The sequence below is a fragment of the Apodemus sylvaticus genome, chromosome 10 (genome assembly GCF_947179515.1).
Source record: "Apodemus sylvaticus chromosome 10, mApoSyl1.1, whole genome shotgun sequence".
Taxonomy (NCBI): domain Eukaryota; kingdom Metazoa; phylum Chordata; class Mammalia; order Rodentia; family Muridae; genus Apodemus; species Apodemus sylvaticus.
The window spans coordinates 18,517,965-18,541,812 of record NC_067481.1 but is presented as its reverse complement, the minus strand read 5'-3'; the positions used below and the strand labels follow the sequence as shown (position 1 = coordinate 18,541,812).

At 40.6% G+C, this 23,848-nt stretch overlaps 1 protein-coding gene across 3 annotated transcripts in view; it reads right to left on the bottom strand.

Annotated features, from left to right (window-relative positions):
* Kansl1 (KAT8 regulatory NSL complex subunit 1) overlaps positions 1–19,865 on the bottom strand; it is a 129,699-nt gene extending 109,834 nt beyond the window's left edge. For 2 of the 3 annotated variants that reach the window (XM_052197228.1, XM_052197225.1), the window contains exons 1-2: positions 18,986–19,128; positions 18,045–18,158 (exon numbers count right to left, since the gene is read on the bottom strand). The gene's annotated coding sequence lies outside the window, so the exon portion shown is untranslated. Of the gene's footprint in view, positions 1–18,044; positions 18,159–18,985; positions 19,129–19,822 lie in introns of those variants that run through there. The other variant, XM_052197227.1, reaches the window with a different exon arrangement.
* Between the last annotated feature and the right edge of the window lie 3,983 nt (positions 19,866–23,848).

Sequence of the window (23,848 nt, the reverse complement as noted above, 5' to 3'; positions counted from 1 at the left end):
GTGAAGTTAGGTTTCTCACACCTTAAGATAGTAACATAAAGATTAATTTCTCTTATTTTACAGTATGTACTCCATGAGAACCTGTTTTCAAAAAAAGGTATAGCTTTTCTTTTATAAACACCACCTAAAAAAAAAAATTAAGACAATTTTCCTCCTCATACTCCAGCTCCAGAATTACATAAATATGTTCTCTCACCATAGAAATGATCTAATATTAATAAAGAAAAAAGTTAATTATAAAGCAACTTCATGAATTAGCTATAGCAGAAACAAAACAAAACAGTAACAACTAAAGGCTAACTAAACATATTTCTAAAAATAAAAATAAACTGGGAATAATTCAAAAGATAGCATTAAAATTCAACCCAAGCCACCACAGTGGCACACTATAATCTCAACTATTCAGGAGTCTAATGCAGGAAAATCCTGAATTTGAGGCCAGCCTGGGCCAGAAAGGGTGACTCCATCACTGGTAGAATTTACCTTACAAGTACAAAATTCCTGCCAATTCCTGTCACTACATACACCAGACACAACAGGTCCAAACATGTAAACCCAACACTTGAGTGGAGGTAGGAGTTATCTTCTACATAGAGAGTTGAAGGCCAGCATGGGTTACATGAAACTATTCCCCAACCACACCTCCCCCTCCCCCTGCACTCCTCCTAACCGTGTGTGTGTGTGTGTGTGTGTGTGTGTGTGTGTGTGTGTGTGTGTTGGAAACACCGTTATACATGCAAATGCACATGGCCATAAGGACACCAGAAGACCTTGGGTATACTCCTCTATTGCTTTATACCCCCTCTCCCCTCCCACACACACCCTGCTACCCTTTTTAATGGTTTTTTGAGACACTGTTTCTCTGTGTAGCCCTGGCTGTCCTGAAACTCAACTCTGTAGACCAGGCTAGCCTCAAACTCAGAGATCCACCTGCCTCTGCCTCGAAAGAGCTGGGATTAAAGGTATGTGCCACCACTACCCAGTACTTTTCACTTATTTTTTGAGACAGATCTCTCACTGAACCTGAAGTTCACCCATTTTGGCTATGCTGCATAGCCACCAAACTCCTAAATCTGCCTGTTTTTGACCCCAGACACACAGCGCATTGTTTTTATGCAGGTGCTGGGTGTTCAAATTTAGGTCCTTGTGCTTGTACAATATAGTTAGTGTTCCTACCTCCTGAGCTACTCTTCTTTCTTAAGCCATTGGTTTTAGGGTTCCATGTATACATAAGAACATACGGTGACAGAATAAGAAATGTCTGAAGCTACTAAACAAAAAAGCTAGGCATGGTGATATGCACCTTTAATCCCAGCACATGGGAGGCAGAGGCAGGCAGATCTCTTGAGATCAAGGTCAGCCTGGTCTACACAAAAAGTTTTAGTACACCCAAGGCTACACAGAGAAACGGTGGAGGGAGGGAGGGAGGGAGGGAGGGAGGGAAGGAGGGAGGGAGGGAGGGAGGGAGAGAGAGAAGAAGAGAGAGAGAGAGGAAGAGAGGAAGAGAGAGAGAGGAAGAGAGAGAGAGGAAGAGAGAGAGAGGAAGAGAGAGGAAGAGAGAAGAAGAGAGAGAGAGAGAGGAAGAGAGAGAGAGGAAGAGAGAGAGAGAGAGAGAGAGAGAGATCCAGGATAAGAGACACTGGGGGTGGGGGGACTTGGTTCAGAGTGTTAATTTAAACAAACATTGTAATAAAATCAGAAATACTTCTGCCACAATAAACACAATTATGTAACAATACACAAAACTGTCATCTTTTCCAAAATATGTTACTGAGAGCATGTGAACCTGGCTGAATTCAGGAAATGCACCCATATAATGCCAGTTGCAGGATCCAACACCCTCTTCAGACTTTTGAAAGGCAACAGGTATGCCTATACATATATGCAAGCAAAATGTTTTGTACAAAGTAAGTTAAAAAAGTAAACCTTTAATGTAGTAAATTTTGGGCCAGCATAGGCACAAACAAAACTGTGCTAAAAGAAAGGGGGAGGGAATTAAAAAAACAAAACAACAATAACAACAACAAAAAAACCTCACAATTCCTGGAATATCTATGGCAGTACTATCAAAATATGACCTTGTCTAGCTAAGCATGGTGGCACACCTTTAAGCACTTAGGAGGAAGAAGTAGACAGCTCTGTGAGCTCTAGACCAGCCTTGTCTATATACCAAGTTCCAGGATAGCCACAGACACAGAGAAAGACCTTATTTCCAAAAATAAAGAAACAAAATTTAAAATAAAACCTTGTTACTAATATTTAGACCCATAGAACTAAAGTTTTATAACAATGACAATACCTATATTCTTAACTAAAACATTTTGAGAGAGTTACTGAAGATTGAACCCAAAGTCTGAAACATGCTAAATACACAATCAACTAACAACTGTGCTATATATCCCCTGTCGATGTAACTTCTATTCACTAAATATAATTGTTGTCTCTGAGGCTAACTGCTAAATAAGCTCATCCTTTCTAGTTCTTTCTGAACTCTGCATGACTGGTTCAACTCAGCTGTTTTGGCCCAAACTACTCTCCAAGCTGACTGATTCAAACTGGCTTCTCTTATTAGCTTCTGACTGAATTTCTCTGCTTGGCTTCAGACTAACTCTGGCAATCTGTTCTAATCTTCTGGCTCCTTCTCATTCTGTGGCTTGTTATGTATTCACCTGCAACCTGTCTTTGTAAAACTATCCCAATAAAACTGGCTCTGAACTGAATTCAACCAAACTCAGCTGCTGAATTCATCTGAACTCCATTGCATTGCCTGAACTCAACTGAAGTGCCTGAAAAACCCTCAAGTTACACATAACCTTCAAAATATGGCTTCTTCCTTCTACAAACAAACTTTACCTACATTGTTTGGGATTAAAGGATTGTACTAAGGGGATGTCTACATTCCAGCTATCTCACACAGATCTAGGTCTTTGGATGTTATCCCTTGCCAGTGCAGATATATTGCTAGATTAAAATTCCTCAAAACTTTCCATTGTACTTTAAATGTCACTAAAAATGGACATAAAGCTCTATTATTCATTTTCTTTCATCTATAAACATTTATTAAGTTCCAGAGGTAGGGGAGCAGGGAGGAGATGATTAGAAGCTACATGGTACATACACATTAAAAACATCATCTAGCCAGGTGGTGGTGGCGGCGCACGTCTGTGATCCTAGCACTTGGGAGAATCAGAGACAGGCGGATTTCTGAGTTCCAGGCCAGCCTGGTCTACAGAGTTCCAGGACAGCCAGAACTACACAGAGAAATCCTGTCTCAAAAAAACAAAAACAAAAAAACAACAACAAAAAAACCCCCATCATCTATACAATGTTATTTTTTTAGACTTACTGATTATATATATATAAGTGCTCCATCTACATGTACACCGACATGCCAGAAGAGGGCATCAGATCCCATTATAGGTGGCTGTGAGCCACCATGATCCATCTCTCCAGCCCTCCAATGTTATTTTAAATGGGGGAAGGGGGGGGAAATAAAAGCACTAGCCTGGTCTACAGATTGAGTTCCCGGACAGACAAGACAAGGTTACACAGAGAAACCCTGTCTCAAAGGAAAAAGGGAAAGAAAAAAAAAGTAAATAGTTGCCAAAGATCAGTTAGTAAATTTTAATAGGATTATGCTTCCAATTCTTTCTTGTGACACCTTTTTCTGAAAACTGCCTAAATCATCACAGGAAGTCTAAGATTAGGTGTTACTTGAAAGTATAAACAATAAGAGGTAGCAGTGTAAGTACCCCAAATAAAAGGAAAAGTTAAGAAAGCCAAGTAAGCAACAGGGATCTACTAAAGTGTTAGACTTGTCACCTCTACCCTAAATGTCTCAAAATAAGCAAAAGGTCTCAAAGGGAAATTTTGTGACCTAATCTAATTGTATTGAATTCTGCCTTTTTCATTCTTCAGTCTTTGCTGTTGCCCTAGGAGACATCTCTAAGGTTCTTCATTCTGTAACAGACTTTTAAACATTAGTTAGACCTTTAACTATTTTATCTTCATTGAGTAATTAGGCAATTAGACACATCTCAACTGAAGCCATTACTGCTGATACCAAAACCAGACAAAAACCTCATGGTAAAATTATATAGATCAATATTCTTTGATATAGTTATAAAAATCCTCAATAAAACAAAAATGAATCCACAAACATACAAAAAAAGGATTACAGTTGCTAAATGTTTTATTCCAGGTTAGTTTAACAGCTGAAAGTCTGTTGTTATACACAGTGTTATTAGAGAATAAAAACACATGGCCAGAGCTGGAGAGATGGCTTAGCAGTTAAGAGCACTGGCACATGAAGGATAAAAATCTTCAACAACTCCGATTCTAGGTGACCCAATGCCCTCTTCTGGTCTCCCAGGACACTGCACACATGTAAGCACATGACATGTGCAAGCAAGCACCCATACAAATAAAAATCTTTTAAAAAATAAAAATAAAAATGCTCATATGACAATCTAAACATTTTAAAAAGCAGTTGGCAAATTTTAATAAAAAATATTTAACTTAGAAATTAAAGGAAACTTCTTCAACCTGATTAAATGTTATGAACAATTCACAGCTAAGATTTCTTTTTTGAAGATTTACTATGTAGCTTTGACTGGCTTTGAACTTGTAGCTATCTTCCTACTTCAGTCTCTGAATGTCAGAAATAGAGATTCACCAAACTCAATCTTTTCTTCTTGAACTGTTTCAGAGGGTGGGGTCTCAGTGTATGGTTCTGGCTTGTTTGGAACTTACTATGAGACTAGGCTTGAACTCCACTAACCTCTACTCCCAAGTACTAGGATTAAAGCCAGGCATGACCAGATTCAAAATCTTGATAGGAAAAAAAAAAAAAACTGCTCTTTAAGATCAAAAATAAAAGCAAGGCTGTTAGCAGAGCACACCTTTGATCCCAGCACTCAGGAAGCAGAGGCAATTTGATCTCTGGGACTGAAGACAATCTGGTCTAAAAATGAGTTCCAGGACAGCTAAGCTCCACAGAGAAACCCTATCTAGAAAAAATAAATAAAAAAATAAAAGACCAAAACAAGTGTGTACACTAGCACCACTTATAGTCAACATTGTACTAATGGTTCTAGCCTGTGTGGATAGTCAAGAAAAAAATAAAAATATCTGATAGAAAAGAAAACTAAATAAATCTACTTTTATTTGCAGAATCTATAATCTTATATATGGAAAATACTAAATAGAGCTGGGTGTGGTACATGCCTGTAATCCCAGTATTTGAGAGGTGGAAGCAAAAGGATCAGGAGTTCAAGGCCTGCCTCACTACTAAATAGCAAGTCTGAGTCCAGCTACTCCTGGAATGTAGGAGAGACTCTTATCTGCAAAAAGGAAATACCAGAAAACACTAAGGGAATCTCAACATATTGGCAATAATAAATTCCATAAGGGTATGTCAGGTCAATATACTAATAGTAATTATATTTCTACTGGGGAGGTAGTTCAGTGGTTAAAGTGCTTGATATGCAAGAATGAAAAAACATTCAGAACCCTCAAATATGGGGTGGGCATGGCAGCCTACCTGTATGATCAATTTCAGAAGTGGATCCCTAGAACATGTCCTCTTCTTATCTCTTGGGCACCAGGCACAAACGTGGTTCACAGACACACATATGGGCAAAACACTCACATACATAAAATACTTTTTAAAACTTAAATTTGTTGCCAGGTATGGCAGTGTACACCTTTAATCCCAGAAGAGGTAGGTAGATCTCTGAATTTGAGGTGAGCCTGGTTTACAGAGTAAGTTGCAGAACAGCCAGAATTACAAAGGGAAAGCCTATCTCAAAGAAGTAAGTAAATAAGAAATAAATGTGTTTTAAACGATGAAGCTAAAATAATAATTTATAAACAATTTCACTTTGCAAAACAATGTACCACTTGTGAAATGTCAGAAAGCAAGCCATACTTTTGCCCTTTACTCCTCCTTGAGAAATTACCTAAGCACACTAATCTACTCTAAATTACTCTTAAGACAACGAAATAAGCCGATCTAAAGGACTCTAAATTATTCTTAAGAGAATGAAATAAGACCTAGCATGTCACAGATATCAGTTATCTACCAGAGTAATAACTTCTAAGAGTTTAGAACACAGTCTAGTCAGTCAGAGTTTAAGGAACACAAAACCCTATTAGTGGAAGAATTATCTTCAGGACCTTAGGACTGGAATATACTATTATTTTAAAAGCTTAAACAGCCAGGCAATGGTGGTGCACGCCTTTAAACCCAGCACTTGGGAGGCAGAGGCAGGCGAATTTTGAGTTCGAGGCCAGCCTGGTCTACAGAGTGAGTTCCAGGATAGCCAGGGCTATACAGAGAAACCCTGTCTTGAAAAAACAAAAACAAAACAAACAAACAAAAAAACGAAACAAAAAAAAAAACTTTGCCAAAAGCAAGAGATCACAAAATTTAGGTGCTCAACTGAAAAAAAAAATCATAAATTGCTAAGTAACATAGTAAGGGATAAGAGAGTGGTGAAAAACTACTTTTCTCAAAATAGAAAAAAAAATTACAAATGAGAGAAAGCAGTAAAAACCAAGGAGCCCTGAGACTTACTCAGCAAAACCTAACAGCTAGGTGTGGTGCCTCAATTGCTAGGCAATCAAAGTTAGCCTGGGAGGGATATAAACTGAGTTCCAGGACAGCCTGGATTCAAGACCCTGTCTTTAAAAAAAAAAAAAAAAAAAAGCTTATAAGAAAATGCAAAGCTACTAAATGACAGAAGGGTCATTTTGCAAATGGATTTAATAATTGATTATTAACAGTGATTAAAGCAAAACAACTAACATACAACTTTTATTTACTTCAGTATTTACTAGGGAAGATATATGGGAGGAAAACTATTTCTAAATTATTCTTTAAAGCATATAAATCACTGATAGTGAACCAAACTCATCATTGAATATGCAAGATGCTTCCAAACTAACATACCAAATGTTAGACAGACATTTAAAGTATCAATTATTAAGACTGCTCAGGAAAATATACTAACTGACAGTTGTTGGAGACTGGTTCTAATGTTTTGATTCAATCGGGAATCTGCATGTCCAAATGCTAAAGGTTCCTGTCCCCAACTGGTTTTGGGTTGATCAATAAAGATGCCGATGGCCAATGGCTGGGCAAAAGGAGACAGGGCTGAACTTGAGGGTTGTGTGGGATAGGATACAGCGGGGAAGAGTGAAGATCACTGATGATACTGCTCAGCTTTAGAGCTGCAGGAAAGAGAACCAACGAGCCATTTAAGAATTCCAGTAAGCAGGCAGAGGATTAGAAGTGCCCAGCCATTGAGCTAGACAGCATATTAAAATTAAGCTAATGTGTGTGTGTGTCTTTCATTTGATTCCCTGGGCGATGGGCTTGAAGCACAACTCACCAGGAGTATAAAGCAGAGTAGCTAAAAACTCGCTGCAACACATGATCATATGGGAGAATTGACTTATGAGTATCAGGTAGACAGAACTGGAATCTATTTGCTTTAACACCACTTACCCAATCACTTGTTCAACTCTACATATTAAGCTACTCAAAACACTGAACAAAAATGTCAATGTAAACTTCTATTTAATCAAGAAACAGCAAATCTCTTATAGAGATGGGATCAGAGACATTAGCATGAATATTACAAGAGATGGGATCAGAGACATATTAGCAAGGAAAAGGCCCCAAGGCTTAAAAAAGGAGAAATCCCACACCAGCCTACCCAAATTCTCAGAGAAGTATGCAAATACTATTAAGTGTGCTTCTATTGACAATCAATAAAACAGTGGCACACACCCTTTAATCCCAGCATGCCGGAGGAAGAAGCAGGCAGATCTTTGAGAGTTGGAGGCTAGTCTGGTTTCTAGAGTGAGTTCCAGGATAGCCAAGGCTATACAGAGAAACCTTGTCTTGGGGGGAAAAAAAAAAGAAAGGAAGGAAGGAAAGAAGGGGAGGAGAAAGAGGAGGAAGAACAAAGAAAAATATATTTGTGTTGTAGATGGAAAGGATTTCTAAGTATATCAATCGAGAAATATTTGCAAAACCTAGGCTTTCTTTTCAGCGGACTGAATATTTCAGGAAGGATGAACACTGCCTAATATTGCAGTTATGTCAGCTAAAGAAAAACTATTCCTGCTATGGGCAGTTCCTGTGCAGACAAAACTTGTTCCAGAGTGATACATCTGAAATCAAGCTTTCTAACGACAGCAGCTAACTAACAAGGTGACTCTTACTCTACTCTCATCTAAGAGCCTACAGAGAAAAGACAGACAAATATCACACACAGAAAACAGCAAGTATGCTACTGTAGTTATAGAATAAAAATCTAAGCTGCATTTACAGGATTAATGTCTTCAAATAAAAAACTATTCTTGAATAATTATAGAATATTTTTTACATTCTATAACATGTTCTATGCAGAAAGAGAGGGGAAAGAACATGTTTTAAAAATTCTATTCATAACAAAGAAAATGCCACAAGCAGAACTCATTTTCCTTATCCTACCATATCACAGTTTAGCTATAATCTAAAACACAGTCTCAAGTTTTAATGTTTTTTTTGGGGGGGGGTGCATATTTTGAGACAGTCTTGCTTTATAGCCTAGGTTGCCCTCCAACTCACAAAGAACCCTGGTTGGCCTCAAACTCACAGTGATCCTTCTGCCTCAATCTTCCAAATGCTAGTATTTACAAGCATGTACTTACCCACGCAGTGAAAAAAGAAAATAGTAATAAAAAATAAAAGCTGTAGGCTAGCAAGACTAGCAGGTAAAGGCCCTGGTAGCCAAGCCTTAGTACCTGAGCTCAATCATCATAACCCACATGGTGGAAAAAGAGAACTGACTCACGCAAGTTGGTTTTTGATCTCCAAACAAGTTCCATGGTATGTATGTCTGTGTGATCTCATACATTCATAAGTATATAGAGAAAATAAATATTCAAAAACCTTTTAACAGAAAAATAAAAGTGGTGCTGGGAGTGCAGTTGAGCTGGCTGTCATAGTTTAGTTTATTCTATAACTTCTTTCACACTACACATGAAGCGCTAGATTCTACTCCAAGTATCACATAAACTATTCTATAATCCCAAAACTTAGAAAAGAGAAGCAGGAGAATCAGGAGTAAGTTGAAGGCCAGCCTGGACTACATGATACCCCATCCCAAAAACCAAGTAAATTCCAAGTATAGTATATATACCTATATACCAGCATTTGGAAGGCTATTAATAATACCAAGACTGCCTCAAAAAAATCGAAAGGGAAAAGAAAAGGTAGTTCTGGGTGATTATTATAAATCCCAGAGGGGAAATGGATTTGTCAAAGACCCAGAGAAGATCAAAGACATGAAAATGATGAAACAGGTTTCCCTGAAGATTAATTTAAAAACCATGCATCTTCAACTAAGAAAACATGAAAGCCAAGGGACAATATGATTTATTTATAAAAGATGGAAAAATCTGGGCTGGAGAGATGGCTTAGCGGTTGAGAGCACTAACTGCTCTTCCAGAGGTCCTGAGTTCAATTCCCAGCAACCACATGGTGGCTCACAACCATCTGTAATGGAACGATGCCCTCTTCTGGTGCTCTGAAGATAGCAGCAATGTACTCACAAAAAGTAAGTAAATCTTAAAAAAGAAATCCATGGAATGGATTATCACTAAAAGGTGTGGGGTTAAAAACAGATTTCAAGTCAGGCAGTGATGGTGCACGCCTTTGATCCCAGCACTTAGGAGGCAGAGGCAAACAGATTTCTGAATTTGAGGCCAGCCTGGTCTACAGTGTGAGTTCCAGGAGATTTCAAAAAGTGCTTACATCTATTGATAAATTCACCCTGGGTCATCCTATGGGATAGAAATAATTTCTAGAAGTCCTAAGTTTCTAAGAGTAGCTCATTTTTAAGGTCAACAAAACAAATCCTCACCTCAAATATTCACTAATGCCAATCCAGACAGATGGATAGCAACTCAATGAAGCTTCTAGTTATTATATGACAACGGGTTGTCGGAAAATTGGTTCTCTTTTCCAAAAGCAAGTAAATTCTTGACAAAGTTTCTTCCATTCTTTCTACCTATATTTATATGTTGTTTTAGTTAGGGTTTTACAGCTTTGAACAGGACTTGCTTGACCTTGAACTCAGAGATCTGAAGGCTCTGTCTACTGAATTCAGGGGGTAGGGGGGTAGGGAGATGGGGGGGTGTTAAAGGCCTGTACCACTAAGCCTGGACTTGAGCTTTTCTTCACATAGAACTTGCTCTGTCCATACTGGCCTAGAACTCAGAGCTTTGCTTACTTCAGTCTCCTGGGATTAAGGAGTGCACTACCCTACCTGGTCCTGAGCTTGTCATGGCCACTGTTCCTCAAGATCTGAATCACAAGTATGTCCTCCATTTCTGGATTGTAGTTCATTCCAGATTAAAAGTCCAAACTATTCCTTGTTCAACTGCAAGTGCAATCAGTAAATTTAGCTGGGTGGGATCTTGATCCTTGAAAACACTCCCCTAATCTCTTTACCTCTTTGAACACAGGATTTAGCTCTAGTTTACTTCTTGGTGCCCCTTTAATACTTGAATCATATATTTTATGTTTTCTTTCTCACCTTGCTCCTTTTCATTAAAAGGATCTTCTTAAGAGTTAACTTTATGCTGGGCAATGGTGGTGCACCCCTGTAATCCCAGTACTCTGGGAGGCAAAGGCAGGTGGATTTCTGAGTTCGAGGCCACCTGGTCTACAGAGTGAGCTCCAGGACAGCCAGGGCTACACAGAGAAACCCTGTCTCAAAAAAAACAAATCCAAAAAAACCAAAAGAGTTAACTTTACTAACCACATAAAAGATTTTATACCAGGCTGTTTTAAGACTTCCTTTTTCAAAGCAATTAATCTAAATCTCTTCACTTTAGCCTTAGGCAGACTCATCAGATAATGACAACAAGCAGCCATTCTTTACCAAAACACCAAAAAAAAAGTCTTTATATCACATACAGAAACCTCTTGGACCAGATCTGCACAGTTCAAATAACTCTTAGCAGCAAAGTCTTCCATATTCCTATTAGGATGGCCCATTAAGCCACACTTAAAGCATTCCACTACTTTCCAAATCAAAAGTTCTAAAACCTATTCTTCCAAACAAAAGCATGGTCAGCCTATCACAGCAATACTCCAGTCCCTGGTACCAACTTCTGTCTTAGTCAATCTTCTATTGCTGTGAAGAAATACCATGACTAAAACAACTCTTACAAGGACAACATTTAATTTGGACTGGCTTATATGTTATCATCAAGGCAATAGCATGGCACCATCCAGGCATGGTGCAGGAGACACAGAGTTCTACATCTTCATTTGAAGGCCAATAGGAGAAGACTATCTTCCAGGCAGCTAGGATGAGGGTCTTAAAGCCTGCGCCCACAGGGACACACCTACTCCAACAAGGCCATACCACTCCCTGGGCCAAGTATATACAAACCATCACATATATATATAGGAAATACATATTCTTCTATTTCATACTTAGAATCTTTTATGTAGCTCTGAAATTCTCAAGCTCTGGAATCCTGAAATTCTCAAGACATTAAAAAAATCCTCCAAAAAGTAGACATGAAAGTGAACAGCTATAATCCCAGCACCTGGTGGGCACAAGCAAAATCATCAAGCCCTACCTAGTTTATTCAAAATCCCAGGCAGTCCAAGGCCACATAGTGAGAAACTGTCTCAAGAAAAAAAATCAAAACAATATTCAACAGATAGATGTCTCAGCAATTAAGAATACGTGTTGCTCTTATGCTTGCAAGGGACCCAAGCACCCACATGGTATCCCTCAACTATCTGTAACTCTAGTTTCTGGGGATCCAACACCTTCTGCTGACTTCTGGGGCACTCAGTATGGTGGTCATATACATACATGCAGGCAAAAGAGTCATACTCAAGAAAAATAAACACACCTAAAATATTGCTTTAATCTTCAAAACATTTTATTTCAGCCAGGTCTGTTAGCTCATGCCTTTGATTTTAAGCACGCAGGAGATAGAGACAGGTAGATCTCTGTGAGTTCCAGAATAGCCAGGGCTAGCTACATAGTGAGACTGTATCTCTAATTAATTAATTAACTAATTTCAGCAGGGAGTGATGGAGCATGCCTTTAATCTCAGGACTTTTAAAGATTTAAAATAAATCTTTAAATACTTTAAAAGTAAATAAATATCCCTGTATTCAATTCACAGCACCAAAGGTCTACAACAATACAGCAGTTCTGTAGCCTGAGTTTTTTGTTATGTTTTTTACTACCCATGTATTTAAGACATTAAAAATATTTACTCTTGCCAGGTTGTAGTGACCCATACTTTTAGACCAGCACTGGGAGGCAGAGACAGACTAATTTGAGTTTAAGGCAGCCTATGACATTTCATTTGCCAATTTGATAAGTGAAATCATTTACTTTGCATACCTTTGATTAGTTATCAGAATAAAAATGTTTGTTATTTGCTTCTTGGTGGTTTATACTTTCTTTTTGTGAACTTTCATTATGTTCTTCGTCAATAAAGCTTTTTTTTCTCTCTTTCTCTTTTTTTTTTTCATTTTTGGAATTTGGTTTTTTCGAGACAAGGTTTCTTTGTATACCCTGGCTGTCCTGAAACTCACTCTGTAGACCAGGCTGGCCTCGAACTCAGAAATCCACCTGCCTCTGCCTCCCAGAGTGCTGGGATTACAGGCGTGCGCCACCACCGCCCAGCGAGGTTTTTTTTCTCTTGATGAACTTAAAAAATCAGTTGTGATAAAGCCACATGAGTAACTTTGGCTCCCTCTGCTGGTCAAATATAACCATAATCGAGGCAGATAAACTGGATACAACTATTGCGACAAACAACATATACACCGATAAGAGAAAGCTCTTTGTTTCTAAACTTATACTTACCACGTTCTAGAGAAAAGAAGGGCAAAAATCACTCATTACTATGTAATAAAAACTGTAGCAGTCCCCTAGTAAATACATTGCTTGGCTGGTACATTACAGGTCCACATTATTAATGTCTCTAGATTTTAATAATATGAAAACATTCTGGTTACCTTTTGAAATTGACTGAATTGTCATCAAAAGCAAATATAAGGAGAGCCTGGGATATAGCTCAATGACAGAGTGTATTCCAGCATAGTGAGGTCATAGGTTCAATAGAGGAAAAAAACATAGTACAGGGGTGGAGCTTCCCTAATACGAATTAGGTCCTAGGTTTAGTCCTCAGCACCACAAGAATGTAACTAAAACTACTGCTTAACCTCATTCCAAAGCTGTTTACCCTTATCAAACCAGACTGTTTACTTTCAAATAGTAAGACTAAGACCAGCAAATAGATATAACAATTCAGCTTTTCCACTGATACTTTCCAAAAGATGTAGATTTCATTGTGTTTTAGGAGACTGAAGTGGGAGGATCACCACAAATTAAGGGACATGCATGAGCTACAGAGTGAAATCCAAGCCAACATTGGGCTACAGAATAAGACTGTCTCAAAAACTATAAAGAGGTAAGTCCCAAGTCTAGCCATGTCCTTAGATAATCCATTCCAAACAATTCCAAATACTAAATATATGAAATAAAAAATTTAAAAATAAAATAACAAGAGACAGCCTTTGATCCCAGGGAAGTTAGGAGCCACACAAAGTGCAAGAAAAACGGACTAGTGGCCACTCAATATTAGATGTCCTAGGTACGATCACCCACAGCAAGCACCGCAGGCACTGCACACACCGAGGACCAGAGGACCACCGGATACATTCAGTGGTATTTTCTGTTGTTGTTAATATTTTGGTGATAACTGTTACTAAGAAATAGAAGACAGCTAGAGAGATGGCTCAGTGGTTAAGAACAATCCTTGTTCTTCCAGTCTCACGGAGCTTACTCCAGCTCTTCAAAGGACCTGATGCCTTCTTATGGCCTCCATTCACACACATGGCACACATTCACACAGACACACACAAACATTAAAAACAGAGGGAAGGGGGCTAAGTTCCCAAGATAGTAAAAGGACAGGTACAGAGTACACAAAAGAAACTGCCAACATTTCTGCTGAGTGTAAACGATTGGGGCCAGGCTATCAGAGCATGGGGTGCTTGGCTAAAGCAACTCAAGTGTACCTTGAAAGCTGAAAGAGCCACAGTAAAAAAAAGAAAAAGAATGAAAGAAGCAAAGAAAGAAAAAAAAAGAAAAAAGAATAAACCATTCAATAAGATCTACATTTACAAGAAGCTTGGAAGATAGAAGGTAAAGAGAATGATGAGGTGACTCAAATGTCATGCAGGCAAAAAGGTGATGCTCTGAACTCAGAAGGGAGAAGTGAAAATGAGCAGGAAAACATTTATAAAGAAGGTAATAGCCGGGGCTGGAGAGATGGCTCAGTGGGTAAGAGCACCGACTGCTTTTCCGAAGCATGAGTTCAAATCCCAACACCCACATGGTGGCTTACAACCATCTGTAAAAAGATCTGACACCCTCTTCTGGTGTCTGAAGACAGCTACAGTGTACTTACATATAATAAATAAATAAATCTTTAAAAAAAAAAAAAAAAAAAAGAAGGTAATAGCCGGCCAGTGGTGGCGCACGCCTGTAATCCCAGCACTCTGGGAGGCAGAGGCAGGTAGATTTCTGAGTTCGAGGCCAGCCTGGTCTACAGAGTGAGTTCCAGGACAGCCAGGGCTACACAGAGAAACCCTGTCTCAAAAAACAAACAAACAAACAAACAAACAAACAAAAAAGAAGGTAATAAGCCAGGCGGTGATGGTGCACACCTGTAATCCCAGCACTTTGAGAGGCAGAGGCAAGCGGATTTCTGAATTTGAGGCCAGCCTGGTCTACAGAGTGAGTTCCAGGACAGCCAGGGCTATACAGAGAAACCCTGTCTTGAAAAAAACCAAATCCAAAAAAACAAAAAAAAAAACAAAAAAAACAAAAAACAACAAAAAAAAAAAAAGTTAACAGGCTGGGAAGATGGCTCAGCAGAAAAAGATATCTGCTGCCAAGGCTGACAACCTGGGTTCAGTCATGGGGACCCACATGGTGGAAATAGAACTGATCTGATCCCTAAAAGTTGTCTTAGGACCTCCCCATGTACACTGTTGCAGGTGTGCACATGCACACACATACACAATACATAATTAGCAACTTAAAAATGAGTAATTCAAACATAAGCCTGATACATTAAAAAAAAAAAAAGTGCTGGTTAAGATGGCACAAGAAACATTCTGGAGGTCTTCCAAACCCCTGACCTGAGTGACTGAATGGACAATGGTACCATCATCAGGGTATGAAAATAGGAAGAGGTTAGACTTGCAAAAGTAATGAGAACTTCTTAAGAGCCCACTTCATTCCAATATGTCATAATATCTAATACACTATACACTGATTTTTAAAAGTTAAAATATAAAGAGATACCTAATGGGAAATATCAAAGAAGTTGGAGATCAGAAAACTAGTCAGAGCTGGAAAACACACATTTGCAAATCATCAGCATACAGACAGTGATTTACAACTTACTACAGACTCTGAGTTCCTACAAAGAATGAAGAAAGAGGATCAAGACAAGGCAGAAGACTTTTAGGCACAAAAGAAGGAAAACATCTACAAAGACAACTGCAAAAGGCTACCGAGAAATTGTCCTGATAACTGAATCAGCCATCGCCACATTATGTATTGTACTACATAAGAGACATTCTTTGTATTAGTTGCTTTTTTGTTTTTTGAGACAAGACGTTGCTATGATGCCCTGACTGACCTGGAACTCACTATTATATAAACCAGGCTAACCTTGAATTCACAAAGACCAGCCTGCCTCTGCCTCCCAAGTGCTGGTATCAAAGGTGTGCGCCACCACTGCCCAGCTCTTTTTTTTTTTTTTTTTAAATTATTTCCCTCAAGACATGGTGGTGCACATCCTTAATTCTAGCACTTGGGAGGTAGAGGCAACTGGATCTCTGAATTTGAATTCCAAGATATCCAGGGTTACACAAAGAAACCCTGTCTAGAAAAATGAATGAATGAGTGAATGAATGAATGAGAGTGATAGGAAGGGAGGGAAGGAGGGAGGGATGGCAGGAAGGGCGGACAAGTAACTCCAATCTGATGAAAATACAGAAAAAAGTACCATTTCTCCCCAAATTAAACACTAATTTTGAAAAATATAAAAAGAGAAGGAAAATGTGAAGGAAAAATTATTTATGGCATATGCCTACAATCCCAACAATTGAGAGGCTGACTCATTTGAGTTCTAGGCCAGTTTAGGCTATATAGCAAGATTCTATCTCAAAACAACAAACTTTAGACTTAGCACATTTTTACACTAATCAAAGGATTGGTAGGAAACACAAAACTAAACAGCTATGTAACTACATTCTCAAGTAGTTAACAGATAATTCATACATACTATAAGTCAGACTTTTGGTCTGTAGTCCTACCATGCCAAAGGACTCTAGTCCAATAATAGAAGTTACAGATAGCCGGGCAGTGGTGGTGCACGCCTGTAATCCCAGCACTCTGGGAGGCAGAGGCAGGTGGATTTCTGAGTTCGAGGCCAGCCTGGTCTACAAAGAGTTCCAGGACAGCCAGGGCTACACAGAGAAACCCTGTCTCGAAAACACACACACACACACACACACACAAAATAGAAGTTACAGATATAATACTCCATATTTGCCAAGAATTAGAGGTAAAACCTTAAACACTATACATCATCTTTAAAAAGTATGCCTCAAAATATCTAATACCTTAAAACCAAGGAAACTTGATCATAGAGGCCAGCAAGTCCTGGCACAAAACAACTGTTAAGAATTTGAAACACAATTATACAAGGTCCTCCAGTTCCTAGGCACTCAGAACTCTGGCTGTGTTTCTCCATTCAACCCTTCCAACTGTACTGTGGGGGGAAAGGCTCGGGGGAAAAATGTGTCACTTCAGATCCCTTCATATTAATATAAGCACCCATTATTCAACAATAGCAGCCAGAACATAATGAGGATAAGATTCAGTCCGCGTTACCTACAGATTTCCCAAAAGCCCCAATATTTAGGTTACACAGACTGCACTATCCTGGTTCACCCACTATGCTCTGCTGGAATCACCACAACACAGTCTTAGCTATATCATTATCTCACTACCAAGAAAGGTGGGCTGACAGACTTCACTTGATCATGTCCTCTCATCTCCTCACTTTTCACAGCTGTCTCTGCTCAGTCCTACTGGAGAGTTCTCTAGCCATCTCTGAACAGAAAGAGCCATGAGACTTAGAAAACAACTATCATTTTTTTATCAAATGGTCACATGTCCACATTGCACAAAAGAAGTGCATCCAGTGAAAGGAAAGGGCACAATGGCCACCTGTTGGAAAAAAAATAGTGTAAGGGCGCACACACTGGCCTGAGGAGCAGTGGGACATTTGAAGAATTGTACACATAAACCTTAATATACTATATGAAACATCAGAGTAAACAATTGGTTAATGACACGTCTTTTGTAACACATGAATCAGCTACTGATTTGCAAAAGTGGGACACACCCAAGTGCATATGACTCTGAAGTACCTACTTGAAAATGAACCTCAAAATCTGAATTGCCAACACATCTACCAGGTTTAGAACAGAATTTTACAAGTATGTAAGCTATAATAAAGTAATAAGTCGAATTGATCCTTATAATGAAAGTTAATTTAAGAACCATTAATATCTCAATAGCAACAATAGAACAGCAATAACACAAACACAAATCCTAAGAAGCTAATAAATAGTTCTGAGGATGAATATTCTATAAGATAATGGAAGAGTAGCAAATTCAAGAACATTCTAGATGGATCTAGACAGAGTGGCAAACACCTATAATCCTAGCATTTGGAATGTAGAGGCAGCAAATTCATCAAGTTAAGGCCATGCTCAGCAACCCAGTAAGTTCCAGGGCAGCTTGGACTCTGAAGCCCTGACTCAAAACACAAGTGAACAAATAGTCTTGATTCTAAAATATGTATGTGAAATAACAAAATAACAAAAATAAAAATAACAAAAAGCAAATCTATCTTACCTTAAGAGGCATCCAAATAGAGTACATAGTGTCAGGGATAGTTCAGACGGCTCAGAATTAAGCACGAAGAGACTAGTAATTCCCCAGTTACCACGAGTACGGAAGTAGGGAGATCTGAAAAGGAAGACTTTCTTCACTTAGATGGAAAAATAGTATAAAAGATGTAAATAGATCACTCTATCTGGGAAAGATGTTCAATACTAGTTGCCTAAAATGTGGACAAGTGCTGGGTGTGGTGCACTTTAATCCTATCACTCAGAAGAGGCTGAGGCAGGCTGTTATCTATGAGTTCAACCCCAACCTGGTATACAGTGACTTCTGGGCCAGCTAAGAGCTACATACTGAGATGGTCTCAAACTCCACCCCCCAAAAAGGTACAATATAAAATTCTCTTTGTAAAGGGCATATGTGTATCTCTATATATGTGTAGAAATGTATTCTACATAAAAAAAAAAATCTTAAATAACTGAAAATTACTTATCAAAGATTCAGAAAACTAAAATCCCGGAGGAAAAAAGTTATTACTACCAGAGTATTTCATAAACACTACTGAAAATGATTAACAATCTAAAAAGATGTACAACTATTTTCTTTAGTAAACTAAAAAATCTCTCTGACAATTCCAGTGTTTTAACTTTTCTTAAAATTGTTTCAGAGCTGATACCACATTAAAAAAATAAGTAACATCTATTCTTCACTGAAGTACTACATGCAAAAGGAAAAGACCCTTCTTTTCCAGAGATTTTTTTTTTTAAAAACAAAACGGAGGAATTAATTTTGAAGATGGAGGGTGTTAAGTTTGCAGGGACTCAGAAGGATAGACTAAATGACCCCTCGTAGCCTTATGTCCTAGGCCTGAATGAAAATTCCAGCTTAACCAGTTACTGCTTCACTTAAAATGGAGGCTTGCTCGAGGAGGAACACAAAAATAACACACTCACCTCTTTAAAAATAATTTCTTAAAATCAGAGTCGATGTCCCCCGTTTTAAAAATAAAGCTCTGGAGTGGGTTTGCGGTCTCCACGTTTGTCACTTCGGTTAGAGACACTTGGCATCACTTTGCCTAGCGCTCATTGGATTTTGGGGGGTGGGGACGGGAGGAGTTTGACTCTTGACCCGACTCTCAGGCAAGCCTGGGCGCCCCCCCACCTCACCCCGCGACGCGACCCCCAGCTCCACAGGACCGCGGGGCCCAGATCCCAGCGAGCCCGAGTCCGCGCCCCTCCCCCGCCTCGGACCCTCGTCCCGGGGCCCTCCCCACCCCCCGCGGCCCACGACTCCTCCGGCCCGGTCCCCATTGTTAGGAGGGGGCGGCCGTGGCCGGGGCTCGCGGCCCGGAGCCCGTGGCCATAGACCGACTCGCCTCAGGAGGGGGCGGCCCGCGGGATGCCGCTTCCCGTCCTGCCCGCCACGGTCCGTCCCACCTCGCTCGGCCTGGCGCCCCGGGCTCCGCCGGCGCCCCCCCCCCCGGGCCCTGTGGCCACCCGTCGCCCCGCACGTCGCGGCCCACGGCCCGAGCCCGAGGCCTTGAGGGTGGGCGCCAGCCCAGGGTCCCCGCGCCCCACACGCGTCCCCGCGTCCTCAGACCGGCCGCCTTCAGGGCCCTCGGCGGCGCCCGCTCCCGCGACCCCTCAACCTCCCGCCGCCCCGCGGCGGCGCCCCCCGCGGCGTCCTCGGGCCGAGACGCGCCACTCTGCGCCACCATCACCCCGACCCGCCGCGCCCCCCACCCCCCGGGGCAGCAGTGCCAACGGCAGCTCCCCCGGCCCCAGACCTACCTGCACGGCTCAACCAAGCCTAGAGTGGGGGGCGGGCAAGCTTCCGCCCTCCTCTGTCTCCTATTGGCCCGCCGAGGGCAATTCGCGAGCTCCATTGGCTGAGAGTGGACATCCGTCAGAGCTGTGGGGCGGGATGGGGAGGGGGGGAGAGATGCTGGTGCCTCGGCGTCTCTGTCTCTGTATCTCTCTGTCTCTGTCTCGGCCCTAGGAAAGGAGAGGCTTGGGCTGGACGGAGCTGGATGGGGGCCTAGTGGGAGAAATAAGAATAGAAATCCCTACAGTGCTTCACAGCCGTCCACCACTCAACCCCTGGCCTCAGTCCCTCAGGTCCTCTTCCCTGTCACCCCCAACCCCTGCCCCTCACCTCACCCTTCCAGGTTCTTCATCCAGGAAGCGATGTGATGAGAACCCGGCCCGGAAGGCCATAGGGAGAGATTTTATATATGTACATAAAATATACACATATATAAATGTTTATTTTTAAAGTCAGCCAGATTTGAGGTCCTGAGGGCCTGGAAAGGCCACACATCTCACAGACCAGGAAGGAATTGAGAGAAAGCTGAGTCAAAAATCACTCTCAGAGGTGGTATCAGTGGTTGCCTCCTGGGATGACAAGGAGTTCTCAGCAGACCAAGGAAGAGGAAGATTTAATATCTCAGGCACATCCTTTGTAGATACTGATTTTCATGCCACCCATAAACATTCCAACTAAAATCATATTAATTAGCAGAGCATGGTACCATATGCTTGTGATTCTAGCACAAGAGACTAACGTAGAAAATTATTAGGCTCAAAAGCCAGCCTGGGCTACAAAGAGACTATTTCCAAAATTTAAAAAATATTTTTTTTAAAAAAAAATCAGGTCACAAAATCAGAAACAAAATGGTTATCTAAGAAAACCAGGACAACATCCACAGATACTGGAGAGTTTCAAATCCCAGTAATAAGTGATTATGTTCTGAGGAATTCCGAAACACAGGAGAGACTAAACACTCCACAGATGAGGAGTCGACATACTAAATGATCGACTTTTTGTTTTGTTTTGAAAACAACAATAAAAAAAAAAAAAAAAAACGCTAAAATAATGGCAAAACAGCATGAAGACAGAGGAGCAAGGGTCTATTGCAAAACAGAATACCAAAACTACGAGAGAGCCTTAGGTCTTGAGGCTACACTTAAAGGACTGTCTTTAGGCCATGATAGACATGTGACAGAACTAAAAAGAAAATACCCATAAATGAGAAATCTTAACTTTTTTCAGTCTTAGTGACACACAAGGACTCTCTCTCCCAGAATTCTTGTCCATCACATCAGATGCGTCGAGGAAACCAGAGGAAGCCAGACTTACTCCAGAGGATCATCTGGGCTACAGAGAAACCCAAAGAACACTGCTTATACTAAAATACAGTTTGTTTTACAAGATGTTTATTTTTATATGTGTGAGTGTTCCGCCTGCATGGCTGTCAAGTGCGCCATGTGCCGGCCTGGTGCCCTCGCAGACCAGAAGAGAGCCCTGAGCTGAAGTAACTAGAATTACAACTGCTGGAGCCCCTGTGTGGATGCTGAAAACCAAACCTCTGTCCCATGCAAGAATAGGCAAGTGCTGTTAACCGTCAAACTCTCCAGGCCCTAAAATGCAGTTTTGGGACAAGCGTGCCATTAATGACCATCAAGCAAGAACCCAGAAAGCTGTTACAGAAAGTACCACAAGTTTTCAAAAAAACATTTCTAAAAGAATATATAGCAATATAGGTGCTTTTGAATAATAAGTGATAATTAGTTGAATGACCACTTCAATAACTGAGTCATTTTTAAAGAAAAAAATCTGAAACAACTGTCATACAATGTGAAACTATAAAATATTAGATGACAAAGCCATGGTTTCTGCTAAAATTATTAAGATTTGTTGCCTCCACTCACAGTCGGAGGGAATGTTCATATTCTCTTGCTTTAGAGCAACGCTTCATGGAGTTCCTACTCCTCTGTGGACCACAGACTAACACACCAATACACACACACACAACCAAACCAAAACATAAAAACCTAATGTAAAGAAATTACCCTCCCCACCATCCACGTGGCTCCTCCTTCTACGTCTCCTCTCCCCTGCCTCCAAATGCTTCCCCGTTCACATCCACACTAGTAGATGTCTGACATCCCTGCAACTCAAAGAAACACGGCATTAGACAAGAGCTGAAAAAGGGATAGATATAGATATAGATATAGATATAGATATAGATATAGATATAGATATAGATATAGATGCATCTTGTCTTTCTTCAAAGAAAAAGAAAGGTCTGGGGGAACAGTTCAGTGGGAGCCTTCAGAGCATGCCCAAGGACAGAGGGAGAGAAGACACCTGAGGCGCATTGCAGATTTATAATCATGAGGAGATAGAGGCTTGGATGGGATGTCATTAACTCCTAAGAATAACAATAACCTGAGCCAGGTATGGTGGTGTTGAAATCCCTGCACTTGAGAGGCTGACGCAGGAAGATCCCAGTGGGAGGCTACCTTGGGCTACACAGCAAGACCAGTCTTTATCTTACCTTATTCTTGATCCTGCCTTCTAATTAAAGAGGAAGCTGTGAATCCGAGAGGAAGTAGAAGAGACACAGAAGGAATTGGATGTAGGGATGGAATTGATGTAAGATGACCCACATGTCTGAGATAATTTTTAAAATAAAAATGAAACAGTCTCTCTCCGTATTTTCTCAGTTGGTTAATTCCACTTAGATCACCTTCTCTGCAGCTGCCTGATTACTGACTAAAAGTGACTGCTCTTGCAAAGGACCTGGGTTCGATCCTCAGCACCCACATGGTGGCTCACATCAGTCTGTAACTGCCGTTCCAGGGGATCTGATCCCTTCCCCTGATGTCCACAGGCATTCACATACCCACATGTAGGCACAAACTCATACACATAGTATAAAATTAAATAAAACTTTTTTTAAATGTACTGTGTTAGTACTGGGTTGCCTAGCATATCTAGGTTCAATCCCCAGAACTAACACATACATACATACATACATACATACATACATACACATACACACATACATGCATGCAATGCATACCTGCTGGCTTACTTGACTGCTTGCTTCGAAATCAGGTATGGTGGTTCACATCTGTAATCTTAGCACTCTGCAGACAGAAGGATAACTCCAAATTTAAGATGAGTCTTGTCGACCTAGTGAGTTTCAGGCTAGAATGGACTTCAGAGTGAAACTCTGTCAGAGACTCCACACAAAAAGAGCCAGGGATGGTGGCCTTTGCCTATGATCTCTGGTCTGGGACGACGTGAAGGAAGGAGGTCACCCTTTCTACACTGAAAATTCCAGGCAGGCCTGGAGAACCTCATTCAGAAATGGGAAGGAAGATCAATGATGATGATGATGATGATGATGATGATGAGGAGGAGGAGGAGGAGGAGGAGGAGGAGGATTTCCTGTTAGGGCTATTATGAGGATTAAGTTATATAATACATGTAATGAATGGGTTTGGGTATTTTTTGGTTTGGATTTTTGTTATTGTTGGGTTTTTTTTGTTTGTTTATTTTATTTTTTTAAGATAGGGTTTCTCGGTGTAGCCCTGACTGTCCTGGAACTCACTCTGTAGACCTGCTGGGCCTCAAACTCACAGAGATCTTCCTGCCTCCGTCTCCCCAGAGCTGGTATTAAGGCGTGCACCACCACTGCCCTGCTTGCAATGGGGTTTTAAAATCCCAACAAGATAGATTCTTTAGTTCAATAGTACTGCATTTAGCTAGCAAGCATGAGGTCCCACATCTCCTCTCTAGTGTTGAAAAAAAGCCTGCCGGGTGGCGGTGACACACGCCTTTAGTCCCAGCACTTGGGAGGCAGAGGCAGGCAGATTTCTGAGTTCAAGGCCAGCCTGGTCTACAGAGTGAGTTCCAGGACAGCCAGGACTACACAGAGAAAAAAAGAAAAAGAAAGAAAAGAAAAGAAAAAAAGCCTGATAAAGAAGACAATGTACCCAATGCTTAGATGTCATTTTACCATATTT